This window comes from Halyomorpha halys, unplaced genomic scaffold, assembly GCF_000696795.3.
Source record: "Halyomorpha halys isolate HHAL.00 unplaced genomic scaffold, Hhal_1.1 Scaffold971.1, whole genome shotgun sequence".
NCBI lineage: Eukaryota > Metazoa > Arthropoda > Insecta > Hemiptera > Pentatomidae > Halyomorpha > Halyomorpha halys.
This window is the reverse complement of record NW_027108333.1, coordinates 180,003-184,999: the sequence shown is the minus strand read 5'-3', so window position 1 is coordinate 184,999 and position 4,997 is coordinate 180,003. Positions and strand designations below refer to the sequence as shown.

The 4,997-nt window shown below is 28.5% G+C and overlaps 1 protein-coding gene across 1 annotated transcript in view; it reads right to left on the bottom strand.

Annotated features, from left to right (window-relative positions):
* Window positions 1–4,997, bottom strand: part of LOC106687497 (lipase 3) — a 78,815-nt gene that overhangs the window by 71,021 nt on the left and 2,797 nt on the right. The window lies entirely within an intron of this gene.

The window sequence follows — 4,997 nt, the reverse complement described above, 5'->3', positions numbered from 1 at the left end:
TTTTTAAAAAAATGAATATAAAAATAAATTGCTTAGAGAAAGTACAATAATAAACTGTTCATCAAAAGTGATATTAAATTAACTATAATCAAAATGGATCAAATCAAAGGTACTATTGATGAAAAGCGAGGAAACCTACATTTATGAAAAATAAAATATATTACCGAGGTGATAGACATAACAATTCATTTGACATAATCCTTATGAGGTTACTATAGAAGTTTAGATGTCTTTTATCATTACATAACAGAGTTATTATGATTATATAATAACAGTAAAAAAAAAAAATTGAAAATTTAACGTTTTCAATTACTTTTTAAAGACATAAGTGCATGATTCTAAAAATATTTGAAGTGATTTAAATATTGTTAAAAATCTTAACTGAGCAAATTTTGTGCTTTTGCATTTTGACAATTTATCATGAATTCCAAAAAAAAAAATAAGAGGAAGTAAGTATACTTGCTATTTTTAATGACCCCACTTTTTACAAAAGGGAAAAATCAGAACACAAGAAAGCGTATTTTATTGTTATTGTCATTTTATTAAACGTATCTCTTTTCAAGAAGCTAACACACTGGATTTACAGTATTTGGGTTCTTCTTTTTTTTTATGATAAATTATGCTTTTAATACTTCACAACCTAATCGGTGAGATAAATCTATGCAGGCATGTTGTTTTTGTTAAGCTTTTTCCTACAAGGAAATCCCGGAGTGTTTTTTCATGATTAATTATTTTTTAAAGCAAAACTATTAGTTTGAAACTATAAATTAATAGTAAAGGATACTACAAATACATCTTCTATCTTTGAACGCGTTTGATTTATAATCTTAGGTATTTTTTTCTTTTACTTTTATTTTTCAATTACATAACTAATTATTTTTATTTGTTTATTATTTTTAAAAATAATTTATCTTTATTATTTATAACTGTTAAATAATTATAACACTATCATAGCTAGGGGTGTATTTTGTAGGAGGCTATTCATAATAATTGTCAATTGTTAAAAAAAAAAACTTAATTATAAAACAAAAAATAAAATCTCGGAAGTTGCCAATGTCTATTATTTGTTCTTTTAGTTCTATTAACTTCTTTACAGTCATCTTTACAAAAATAATTTCAACACTTAAAACATGATAGATAGTGTCTAATGTCTCCCCTGTCTGTGTCCATCATGATTGTCTTGTGGACTTTAATTGGAATATAAAAATTGAAATTAATTTTTAATCATAAAACTGTCATAATTTTCTATATCAATGAAAAAATACTTCGCAAGTGAGCCAAGGTGTTCCAAATAACATCTTCGAATCTAAGATTCAAATAACCATTTTAAGTAAAATACAATTTGAAACATTGCTTAAAGATAACTTGCTCGAAGCAATGTTTCCTTATTTCTCTGGGCTGACTCCTTTCATATATTTATGCCGGAAATCTTAAAATCAAGCCTCAGGGACAGATTCTGCGATGATGAAACTTTATGTGAATATGAAGGTGACCAACTTATGTACGATGTAAAGGACTCACTGAATTAGACATAAATGTTTCATTAATTGCACCAACAAAATAATACATAAATAATATCTTTAAAAAAAAAATACGGCTTTCTCAGAGGTTATTAATTCTTATGTATAATAATTTCTTGTAAATTAAAGAAAATCTTACAAATTCAACCATCATTTAATTATTCACACGATGACGTTTCGAACTTATGTCCATTTTCAAATTTATTCCTAAAATCCTTTTTGTCTTTGTTAAAAAAATACCCCAGTGTAGCGGTCCCTCCCAGTTCTTGTACCCCTTCCCTCTGCCAGCGTCTCCTGGGCCAATATTGCGACCCCCGCCTTCAGCGGAACCAGCCAACTCCCTTCTAATACGATGTGACATGAAGGACTTTTTTTGTATACATCTATAGTCTCAGTATTAAATCTTTATATATTGTGCTAGTTTGTAAATAAACTTAGGAGGTAAGACGGAAAAAAATCATAAATTAACTTTATCAACAAAACTTTTTGTAAAAATTAAACATCACTATAATTTAAACATACATTTATATTATATTTTATAATACCAATCTTACTAAAATATAATACTACTGTTTTTCATTTTCTCTAAAATTAAGAAAAAGCCAAAACAAAAATGCAAAAATATTTATAATTTAATTAAGTTGAGTTTGCCTATAATTTGATGAACATATAATAACTATAAATTTTATCAAGAAAAAATAGTGTATAATGTCGCAATGTAGTAATATTGTTTTTAGTAAAATATATATTATAATATATAAATGTTTGTTTAAATTATAGTGATGTTTAATTTTTACAAAAAAGGTTTGTTGTTAATTTATCAATCAATTTGAAAATGGACACAAGTTCGAAACGTCATCGTATTAATAATAAAACGATGGTTGAAGTTGTAAGGGTTGTAAGAAATCATTATGCACAAATGATATCTCATCACAATGCAGGGTAGAGCCTGTTTTTATCTTTTGGAACTACGTAATTTAATTAAAATAAAAACCTAATCTAACTGGATTAATATGTTTCTAAAAAGGATGAAAACATCACTTTGTACTTATGTATGTATGGATTGGTACTAGCAATCTTAATGACGATAAATAATGAATCAAATGAAAACGAGAATTAATTACTTCTTACAGTTTCGGATTCATTCAATGATTTTCCTCAATCTGTTCAAAGAATTCCTTACCACAGATTGTAACTGATGATTGTTCTAATGTGCAGAGATGATTACGATTATTAAACAATGAATGTCAGTGGGATATTTCGTTTGTTTTTTCCCCCTAATAACACCCGTGAAAAGAACATTAAGTGCATTGTACATTAGATTTTTTTTTTGACAATTAATGTCAGTGCATTACCATGAGGCAACTTCACTTTCCTGCATCTAAATATGTGATTAATTATCTAGGAGATAATAGTAAAAGCATAATTACTAGAAACATCATTAATAGGACTATCTCTTCATTCCGAGAAACTCCTTTATTCAAGTTACAATAAATATTTTGAGCCAGGTTTCGGATGATTTAAGTATGCAAAGCATTTAATATTTTATTTTATAAATTGAAACGTTGGAATTTCAGGAATAAAATTAAAAACTATTTATCGAAAGAGCGAAATAGAATAATCTAATGGTTTATATTTATTTCGTACTCAAATATATTATCTTTACTTATTTTAAACCCTTGAAAATAAGTTATAGCTGTAATTCTCTTCCAAATCTTTGTCGGGTAACTGCATTGTACCGAGGTCCCAGTAGCCCCTTAGTAAACTTCAAAAGTTTACTATTAGAATGGTCCAAACAAGCTAACAATTGGGTAATCGGAGCTTTAAATGTCCGGTACAGATTGTGGAACAACATAAGAAATAACAAAGCAGGAGAATGCTTCGTCAAAACACTCTTCTATGTGATTCATACGGCAAGCCACACATTTATATACAGAGGAATACCGAACAAGTCTACCAATATTTTCCTGACAAAGCAGCGCACTAAGTTAATGAGTGTACTTCTCTTAATTTCGTTACTTCTGATAACAGACAGGACTTTTATAATATTATGGGTAAAGATGCCAAGCAAACTCCCACCGAATATGATCACAAAAATGCTGATATCAGTATGAAACACCTGGAAAAATAGATGTTACTGCACTCGTAATCGGGAAGCAAAGAAGGAATTGAACTCTCTTATTGTACAGATTCGTAATATTATCAATGTATGGAAGACAAATATCTAAGAGGAGAAACTAAAAGCAACGCACGGCGATCATACTAAATTCTGGCAATAATTTACTGAATTCGGGGCAGCAGGCTGAAAAGATCCGATTATTTACCAATGTGTGGATACTAAAAAAATATTGGAATTCTTACCATATTTCTAAGTAAAGAAAATGAACAAATGTTTCCAAAAAACAATCCAAAGCAATCCTTCGCAAGGCAATAGGACACCTGGATACGACAGAATGCAAAGTTTATTATTAAAACAACTGCCGAGATAAGGAATAATGCACTTAGTAAATTTAAACAAGATTATCGTCTCATTTATATTATATGTATTTTTGAGAAAGGTTATGTCTTATTTTTTATATATATATATATATATATATTTATGATTTATCCAATTGCATTCTTTTTATTGGAAGTATCAATAAATTGTACAGAGAAGATTGATTATTAGAAAAATTCTTTAAGAAGTATCTTAATTTAAATTCATTTACCAGCATAGATTTGAAATAGGGAAGGTTTTACTAGAGTGTAGTTTGGAATCCTAGAACCCCCTACAATAAAGAACTTACTTAAGAAGTACGAAAAACATGTGACATACTTTTAGCGACTTTTCTACATTGTCTGACCAGAAAACTTTTTCACAGAGCACAGAATTTGACCAAAGAAGAATCATGTAGTCGTTAAAAAAACATGCCATACTTCTATGGTTGAATTTTTTCAATACTTGGAAATTAATAAGTAATGGTTTTTAGGGTGATTTAGATGCAGCAATATATTGGAAATATCAGACTTCAATTTTAATTATTTAATTCACTGAAACTCATGTTTTATCCTGAATTTAATTATTCAGAAAAAAAAATGGAAAATGATGAAATCACGACGCTTAAAATAATGTTTTCAAAATTTCTTCTGACTCACTGATTAACTCTCATTAGAACTGCTTCGATCAGAGTTAAAACTAAAGGGGAAGGACACTTGGAACTGAATAATGTGTTTTTAATTCAAAGAATGATAAAATTAAAGGCGGTATATAGTTAGTTTTGGGTTCTTGGAATGATGATAGGAAGAAGGGAAGAACCTACAACCAAATGCTATTTTAGGAATCGCCTAGCAAGTTGCTGGGGATGGACAGGCGAAAGGGAAATCTCAACTGACATTTTGAAGATTCTTTTTCGTACCCTTCCTTATTCAAGTTCTGATATAAATAAAAATAAGGAACTGAAAATATGAAGTAAAAAAATTGTGAAATATATAAAATTA